General features: G+C 46.4%; 1 long non-coding RNA gene across 1 annotated transcript; it reads left to right on the forward strand.

Annotated features, from left to right (window-relative positions):
- The first annotated feature begins 665 nt into the window (after positions 1–665).
- On the forward strand, positions 666–8,463 carry LOC109144567. Its single transcript, XR_002045413.3, has 3 exons — positions 666–3,461; positions 6,918–6,980; positions 7,710–8,463. It is a non-coding gene; the product is annotated as an uncharacterized LOC109144567 (long non-coding RNA).
- The last annotated feature ends 635 nt before the right edge of the window (positions 8,464–9,098 follow it).

The following is a 9,098-nucleotide window of genomic DNA, read 5'->3' on the forward strand; positions in this document are numbered from 1 at the left end:
AGAGCATAAATTACAAGGGAAAGAACATCATGTCGTACATGCTGCCATAAATCAATCATTTTATAACCAGTAAGAGCCAGAGCTGCTCGTCTAGATGAAGTTTGGGTGCCTTGCCAGCATTTTCCCACATAAGACTATTGAAAGGAAATGGTGATTTTCAGTAACTTGACTGTGATTTAACAAAACAGAGGCTCATCTTTGATAGCTGAGCTTTCTTCCTCCTCAGCTGCTGAAGTCTGTTGTCCCTAATAGTGGACAGGAGCAGCTTTCAGGTAAGGAATGAGTGAACAAACTGGGGATTCTCCACCAGGAGAGGTGGCTTTGCTGTAAGAACTCTGGAAATGAGTAAAACTAGCAGGTACCATACCCACACCTTGTTGAACACTTCCAGGGCTGGCGATTGCACCAGTTCCCTGAGCGGCCTGTTTCAATGCCTGACCATCCTTGCAGTGAGGAAATTCTTCATAATACGTAATCTAAACCTCCCCTGGCACAACTTGAGACCATTTCCTCCCTTCCTGTCTCTTACCTGGGAGAAGAGAATGATCCCCGACCTCACCACACCCTCCTTTCAGGGAGATGTAGAGAGTGATAATGTCCCCCTGAGCCTTCTCCAGGCTAAACAACCCCAGTTCCCTCAGTTGATCCACATCAAACTTGTGCTCCAGACCGTTTCCAACTCTGTTCCCTTCTCTGGACACACCTCAGCCCCTCAATGTCTTTATTTTGTTTCAGAAGCCTAAAGAAAATCACTGCTAGTGTCCTGGATAACTCCAAGTGTGCTGCTTGAATACCATGTTATAATTTCAAAGTACCAAACCAAATGCTTTGATTTTTCCTCTTGGCAAATTCCAGAACCTCCCAAGCACAAGGAGGAACACGTTCTTGGGTTCTGTCTTGACAGCTGTCCCAGCCCTGACTGAAAAGACTATTTTAGATACCCCTGGCTGTCACTGGGTCATTTGGGTTGTGTGAGTGAGTGTTCGCACTGAGGTTTCTGCTGTGTCTGGCAGTTTTGTCCTAGAGAGAGCCCTTTACAGTGCCCTGAGTGCTTCTGCTGCAGGAAACATTTTAGTGCCAGTCAGGAGGCTGCTTTTGAAGAAAATGCTGTGTTTGCTGCCACACTCACAATCACTGTGATCTGATTCACGCTACAGAGCACTCACTCTGGAGTTCCCTTGGGACAAAACTGGACCAGGGAGATCCTGCAGCCCTGTGGCCGGGATACCCTGCTCTCTGTGAGGCAGTCAGGCTGCAGGACCACCCTGGAGCTGGCTGGCAGCAGCGCACCAACACATTTAGAGTTGCTGTGCTGGCAGCATCTCAGCAACAGCTGTTTCATGCTCCTGTTGCGCAGCACTGTTTGGTAAGGTAAACACAGCCTAAGGGTGATGAAAATGGTAATATGGCCTCCTTAGGATGAAATTAAATTATTTTTCATCCTAATGCCTTCTTAAAATATGTGTGTATATATGTACATACGTATTTTTAACAAGTCTTTCACTCACTTTCTAGCATTTCCCTTGCAGGATTTATATTTCAAGTGGAGTAATTGTCAGCTCCTCTTTAACAGCAATAAGCCATAAGACATGTCAGTACTTGTTCATCTATTCCTTTTTCTCAGTTCATTAGTGTTATTTATTGCCTGGCTGGATTTTGAGTATTAATGAATTCTCCCCAAAGTTTGCATTTTTTATTGAAATAAATCGATCAGTTTAATATCTCTTCAGTAATTACGTGTTTAGATGTATTTGCACAGTGCCCCAGCTCTAACGAGATTAGTAGCAGGAAAATCCCATTCTGCAGATTAGCGTGATGTATTGAGTTGAACTTTAGGATTTTCCTCTGGTGCTTCATTATGAAGGTTTATTACAGAAAAACACTTTGTCTTCAATTACTTGCTGGCTGATGTGCATCTGAAAGGCTCAGATGAGCAGTCATTTTTTTCCTCTGAAATTAGAAACATCAGCTTATGAGATACAAACTCTTTAAATGCTGCCATTAGAAAGGCATCTTATGACACTAAAAGGTTCTCAGTATTTTCACTTCACAATTCAATTTTCCATTTTGTCACATCTGGGACATTCTGACAGTGACCAAACCATGAGCTCTCTGCATGGGCAGTGTCTGCATGGCCCAGCAGCAACGTGGCTTGACCTGAGGAACTTTCATGTGGCTGAATTTACTGCCAGTTAACACAAAGTTTGAATTGCTGATTTGAGGGGTGAGAATAAAGGAAACAAATTAAGAAACCCACTTAGAGAAACGCCATTTCTCTCCCTTCCCCAGGGACAGCTTCAGTCAAACACCTTCCTGGTCTCCTCATCCTTTGCTTTTGCTGGGTGCTACCTTCAGTCCCTTGGGAGCACCCCTGCCCTGCCCTGGGGGTCCGGGAGTTGCAGTCCCTCAGGGATGTCACTTAGCCCAGTGTGGCTTGGCTGTGGTCCCTCAGGATTGTCCAGCTGTGCCCCCCTTTGGCATGAAGTACCTCCTTCCAGCTGTGGCCCAACAATGTCTCCTGCATCTTTCAGGGGATTGTCAGCCCCTTGCAGCTGCCCCTCTCTTGAAACCTGCCTGGGCTGGGGTGCTGTGGGTTCCCCTGGCTTCCTGCAGACCATTTCTACATTAAAAACTTGTGTTGGTGACAGAAACTGATAAATATCCAAGTGCTACCACGGCACAGATGACTTTGCAACTACTGTAATATCATGAAAGTCTCCTCCCAGCTGTCCCCAGCAGCTGCTTTCCCCAGATACAATGGGCAAGGACTCTGCTGGAGGCAGGAGAACATTACACAATTTACTTTGAAGTCAGTGAGGGGTTAACAGCGAGGACAAAGGCTTTTAGAGCAACAGAAGGGCAAATTCTTCCCCAGGTGAGTTGAATTTCAGTGCTGGTTTGTCTTCCATGTTAGTGATCCAAGCTGGGATTGTGTCATGGATCTGCCAGGTTTTGTAGGAGCCCAGGAGAGCTGGTTTGTCACTGACAAGGCAGCTCCTGCTTCACCCCAGGAAGCCACCCCTTTACAGCTGGCTGGGAACATGAGCAGTGTCACTGGTGACAATAAAGCCACTAGATCATAAAAATACCACGTTAAAACATTCTAATTCAAACACTGTTAAAGAGTTTTTGCATCGGGGGAGAAAACCACCCACAAGCAATTTTGCACTGCAAGTGCAAACACTGTGTTTGCCTTGAAGCTTTTACATATGGAAGAGAGGGCTTGGATTCCAACCTAAAAAAGTTGGATACTTCCAGGCTATGGCTGACAAACTTTGGCAGTGGGCTGACACTGCTAAGCGTGATGGAGAGAAGTTTTTTAAACCCTGCCATGGAAAATATCTGGCTATGTGTTCCACAGGGAGAAGCTGGTGTGTGGATGACTCCTGTGACACAAAGAGAGAGCTCTGCAGCACCTGGGAAAAGGCCACTCACCCTGTCCTCCACAGACCTGGGAAGAGGTAAAAATGCCTGCTTATCCTATAAAGTGGTTTTGGGACTTGTGATTCCACATGTAGGAAGTTGCTGAGCAGAAGTGTCCTGCCTCTTGCTTGCATGATGTCAGCTGTGATTTCTCATGTCCTGGAAGCCATAAGCATTCTATAAATGTGTAAATTTAAATAATAACTATGTCATGTTTCAGTTGCATGGATGCATGGAGGTGGTGCAGTTACCTGGGACAGTTCCTTGTGTCTAATCCACTTGGAGTGCCCTAAATCGGGACTTTTCATCAGAAAGTACACGTTCTATCTCCCTGTGTGCTTCCCATGGCCTCCTGTAGCCTGGGCAGGGCTGGAGAGAACGAGAGGCTTTGTATTTCCATATCTGCTCACAGTAACTGGAGCATTACAAATTAGGAAATGGGCTTAAAATTAGTTTTACTTCTTTTATCTTTTAGTTCTCACCCTTTCACTTTGAAATTCTGAGCTCCTTGCTTCACTTGCAGATTCTTTCTGCTCCCAGTGTCCCCACAAGACAATAATCCAGTCTATGCTGGAAATCCCTAACATTTCCACTGTGCAAAAGGGAAATGGTGCTGCTGGAAGGTTGTTTCCCTTCTCCCAGCCCCAGTGGTTGTTTAAACAACAGTTTAATCAGAAAAATTTAAATGAAACCTCTTCAATGTTTTTAACCTGAGAACTGCTGGATCTACTGTCTCTAGATACGATTTTTGTAGTATTCCAGTTTTTAAACAGAAGTCAAATTGGGCCAGAAAAGTATGGCTTCAGGCCCCAAGTTGAAAGTGAAGGGCTGCTGGATTGGATTTCTGTTTGTAACTACTTTTTTTGAGGTGTAGCTTGATCTCTGCAGGTAAAAGTTATCAGATGAACTGTGTGCTTCTGAATGGTACTCAGGATGTTTTAATTCCAAATTCTTGCCTTCTTTTCTTTGAATGTATATGTGGCCTGTGTGCTCTTCTATATCTTTTCTGTCTTCCTGTCTCTTTCTTCCTTCCTCTTCTAATTCCCGCTTCTTGGAACATTTTGAGTAACTTAACTGCAAAAGGGCTTAAAGTTTGCCAAGTGGAATGGGCCAAGTTAATGCTCTGATAAGTGTTTTATGTAGACTGGATGTTGTAGTAAACCCTTTGCCAAAGTCCCTTGATTTTTCTGGAGTGCCAGTAAAGTTGTTTTGATCTCTTGAGAGAATATCTTGACACTATTTTCTCAACTACTGAGTGCACACTAGGAAATATCCTCAAGGAACAATGCCAGGTTGAATGTTGCAAGCTCATTAGGGTTCTTCTTTCCTCCTTCTTTTTTTTTCTCATTTTTTTCCCCATTTTAAATCCAGATGTGTTTCCCAAAGCCTGAGGTGAGTAGAAAGGAAGTTGTCTCTTGGAGCAGTGCTGGGGATTGCTCTCTTGCTTGTGGCAGATGTTGCCACCCGAATGCATTTATTCTTTTATTTAATGTACAGACAGAAGTGTCCCTTTTCCTTTTCAGCTGAAGTAACATTTCACATTGATCAAGTCACTTTCTTTATCTAATTTGGTGCCATCCCCAAGGAGTTATTCACAAAACTTTGGGGGCTCGTGATGTATCTCTGACAGCACCATTACCTCTGTATTTCCTTAAAGGGAAGATTTGGGATGAAGCAAGGAGCTCTGTTCCTGTTCCTGAGCAGAATTAGGGATGGTTTCTGTGTGCACCCAGAGCAGGTTGCTTGTTCAGTGTGTTGGTCACTCTAAATGTCCAGAAGGAAACAAAGTGGCAGATTAATTGTGAGGGGACAGTGACCCACCTGAGGGCGAGGGGGTGTCCCCTCTGCTCTGAGCCCTGGGGAAATGCAGGGGCCAGGGAGGTTTATCTGCTGGTGACAGGTCCATGAGGAGAACACGCAATCATATAAAAAACTCCAGCAAGCACTTAGGACCTTGATTTTGAGAAATCAGGGAAAAGAATATTTCCCAGCACTTCCTTCCCTGTGGCTTTTTTCATACTTTTGAATTGAGCCGTGGTTTGGAATCCATAACCTGTGGGAGGAGTGTGGTAGGCTTTTTTCTTCTTGGTTTTTTTTTCCTCTGTTTTGAAGCTTTATTTTGTGTCAGGACATTGTACAGTCTCCAGAAACACAACTCAGACCTGGCAAAGCCATGCTGATGCCTTTGGCTGGTGTTAGCTCCAGCTGAAGGATGGGAAGGGGATGAACTGTTTGCTGAGAAAACAGGTTTTTCAGGCAAAGTTCTGTAGGAAGAGCTGTGAGTTAGGAACGCTGAGCTCAAATGTTTTATTCTATTTTTCTTTGGCAAACCCCAACCAAAGAAAGGTGATGGCTTCCAGAAGTGTTGATGTGTAGGAGCAGAGGAGAAATAGTCAGTGCTCTTCTCCTCCACCTCCAAGGAAAAATGGGATCAGAGGGAGCACGCTGGCCTGTTTTGCTCTGCTCCAACCTCTGTTCATGGGTGTGTAGATGAAAATAAAAGGGTTTTAATTTGTTGTTGGACTGTAGATACAAACTTGCAGTGCTGTTCTGTTAGGATGATAGAAAGTGGCTGTTGTTGTGAGGAAAGCTTTTCTAAAAGCTTCACGTCTGAGAAATGGCACTTGGAAAATCAAACTGCAATCCAATGCAGGCAACTCTATAATGTAGCTATAACTCATTATGAAAAACACAAAATAAATCAATAGGGTCATCAGCTGATACTAAACCATGTCTCAGAGCTGGGCAGGTTTCTGTGTTGTATTTGCCTGGTAATACAGATGTCTGAATTCTGCTGTGATCAAAGACCTTGCTCAAAATTTACACTACAAATTGCTGTACAGCACAGACCCTCCTCAAATCTGCTTCCTTTGGCAGGAGGTGGTGATAGCAACAAAGGATTAAAAAAAAGTAAAAGTAAATCAGTCATTTACTAGGCTTCTTTCTGCTCCTTGACATTATTTTCAATGACTCTGGCATCAGTGGCACTGAATGTGGCTCTTGGGGCCATGGTAATGGCAATACAGAAGCAGAAGCAGCTGCACAGGGAGTTGGTGCTGAGGAATTGAGGCAATTAGGAAAAGGTGGTGCTAGAGCTGGGTTGAGTCAGGTGTGAAAAAATGGCATCCCCTCATCACCCTGAAATGTGGTGATATCAGTGATCACAGGCAGAAGAAATGGTTTTCTCAAACCGGGCACCTTCCGAAAGACGGGAAAATATTCAGAGGTAAAAATCAGAATTCCAGCCAGCATTCAGCTAGCTACACAGTTATTCAGAGCTGAACTTCACAACAGCTGCACTTATAATGCTGTTTTGCAGATCTAACACTTGCAAGATGTGGAAAATAAAATTCAGGATGAATTTTAAGAACGCAACAGGAATAAGCAGCGTGGCAGATGTAGATTTAGGGTATTCTGCACTTTCTGAAGGATTTGTTTTTAATGTGAAGCATGTACCTTCACACTCTGTAACATGTGCTCTGATTCCCTGACAGATTCGTTCTGCACAGTCCCACTGGAATATTGGCGCTCACACCATCTATAAACAGACAGTCAAGGTTTGTGTCTTTCAGGATTGGACTTCATTTTATTTACTGCATGGTCTGTGGGGGTGGCCAGAAAGGGAATTCATCAAAAGAAGCATGCAATTCTCCCTTCCTCCTTCCCTTTACTTATTTATTTTTGGAACTTGAAAGCTTTCAGAACTCTTCATTATTCCCGGGGTTCATTTTTTATTCTTTTTTCCCAGTAGGAAAGCAGCTAATCTCAGCAGGTGAGGGGCAGGGCGATGAGCTGTTGGAGACAAAAGGCATTCCCAGAGATCATCACAAGAGATAAGGGGTCCTCTGGTGATTACCAGGGCTGATGGGGTGAAGGGGACAGGCTGCAGAGGAACTGGGGGGCTGAGGAGCAGCTGGGTACCTGCGGGCTGGGGGAGTAGGGGGGGATAGGTACCCTGCTGAGCAGGAATAGGCACAGGGCATGGGCTTCCAGGGGTCACAGTGGGGAAATTTGCCTTTCCCCATGGAATGTATTACCCCTGAGTGCTGTGTAGGTATTTGTGGGATTGCCTCCCATCTGGCAGATTTAATGCTGGTGGAAACCCCCGTGTATGTGGTGCACTAGCGGTGTTTCCTTGTGGGATACTCCATTTGCTCCAGCCTGTCTGTAAGGAAAAACCCTACAAGCAGGAGTCCCTTAGTATTAAGCGGTAGAGTTGGAAGTGATACCAAGTTTAAAATATTTTGATGTAATTTAATCAGGAGTTTTGTTGGTCTTTGCCCCAGGGGAAGGGAATTTTCAGTTTCTTTTCAAAGGACTGTTTCAGCACTCAAAGCCTGATGAGCTGAACCTCTCAGCAGACTGGGAGTAGCAGAAGATACACAAAAGATAACGGCCATCAACGACCATCAGCTCCAAACATCACCCCTGGCATGGTCAGAGACACCTGGTCCGGAAAAGGCTGATAAGAGAACCAAGGAATGAGAACCTAATTAACATCGAAGGCGAAGAGATAACCAGTAGGAAGCCAAATCCTAAGAACTCTGTGACTTGGGACCAACGAATATTGAACCAATGAATTTCTACGGGTTTTTGACTGTATAAAGTATGTGAAAAATCTAGTAAAATTGACGTGTGATGGGATGATTTCCTCTGCACAACCCGGGCCATGTGTGGAAGAAACGATTTCTGTTGCACATCCTGGCCAGAGCAACATCCTGGACAGAATAAAGTAATGCCTTGATTCTCTTACACTAAATTGTTGTAGGAGAGTTTTTGTTTTTCCCGCAGTTTCGGTGATAGTAGGAGACCGCTCAAAATGACGCATGTTACAGAAGACTGGGAAACTCTTTCAGGTGCACTGCCACCCATAGTTCGTGACCAGCAGCACAGAACAATGTCAGACATTCACTTTGAGGACACGGCGAAGCAACTGCCCGCAGAACGCTTGTGACAATCACATTTCTTTCACAGAAAAACCTCTTTCCAGCTACAAGTAAACACGAGCAGGATTACAAAACTTCGATGAGAGCGTCAAAGCTGGAATCAGGAACTTCAGTGGGAATGAGAAAGCGAGGGGTGGCTCGGAGAGAGCAGGATGGAGAAGGGAGCGGTCCCCTCCGCTCAGGGTGATGCTTATGGGGAATTTAGTGACCTGAGCCATAAAACCTGGGCCACAAACCCGGTCAGAGCTGCGAGCCGTGGCAGGGAGGGCTCGGGAGGAGCGGGCTGAGCCCCCGGCCCCGCTCCATCCGCAGTGCGCGCAGCGGCCGCGTTGCGGAGCTGTTGCCCCGCGGTGGCGGCGCGGCCACCGCGCTCCCGTCCCGCGGCCGCCGCGCATCCCACGGGGAAAAGGCAGGAAAGGGAGCTCGCCCGTGCCAGGGCGGGTCCCGGCAAGAGGGGGCGAGCTCCACAGGCGAGTGCCACGGGATCACTCGTGGGTACCGTGCTCTCCTCCGCCCGCCGGGAGGGATCCCGGCGCTGCATCCCGAGCGCACCGCGCGCATCGTCCGTGCGGCTGGAGCCCCGCCTTGCCCGGCCAGGTGGCACCTGGCGGTGTGGGCCCTGTCCCCGAGGCTCTGCAGCTGCGCCGGGCTGGTTTAGCACCGCGGAGCCTGCGGGAGCTGGGAGGGCACTGCCTTCCTCCCCTGCCTCGCTTCACGTAAAGCAGGGAG

This window comes from Corvus cornix, chromosome 1 (genome assembly GCF_000738735.6).
Source record: "Corvus cornix cornix isolate S_Up_H32 chromosome 1, ASM73873v5, whole genome shotgun sequence".
NCBI lineage: Eukaryota > Metazoa > Chordata > Aves > Passeriformes > Corvidae > Corvus > Corvus cornix.